Source organism: Lutjanus erythropterus, chromosome 3 (genome assembly GCF_056507025.1).
Source record: "Lutjanus erythropterus isolate fLutEry1 chromosome 3, fLutEry1.hap2, whole genome shotgun sequence".
NCBI lineage: Eukaryota > Metazoa > Chordata > Actinopteri > Lutjaniformes > Lutjanidae > Lutjanus > Lutjanus erythropterus.
This window is the reverse complement of record NC_139319.1, coordinates 36574896-36575180: the sequence shown is the minus strand read 5'-3', so window position 1 is coordinate 36575180 and position 285 is coordinate 36574896.

Below are 285 nucleotides of genomic sequence, written 5' to 3'. Positions count from 1 at the left end.
AGTCAAAATAGACTGCACGCGCAGCGGGCACAAACCATTTTCTCACAGGGACGATAGGTTTCTACTTTGTCAACACAAAACTGTAAAACCGATAACAAACCTTAAATAACATGCACTATTGTGTGACAAATCATCTTTCTTCCAAATATAACCGATACACTGAACCTCTTCACTGGTATGATCTTTTACTGATAACGAAGTAATGTAAATTGGACCCCCGCAGAGTTACCGCCCTTGGTTCAGTCCCATTCAGCCCTGAAATCCCTCTGCCGGCGTTTGTCTGCT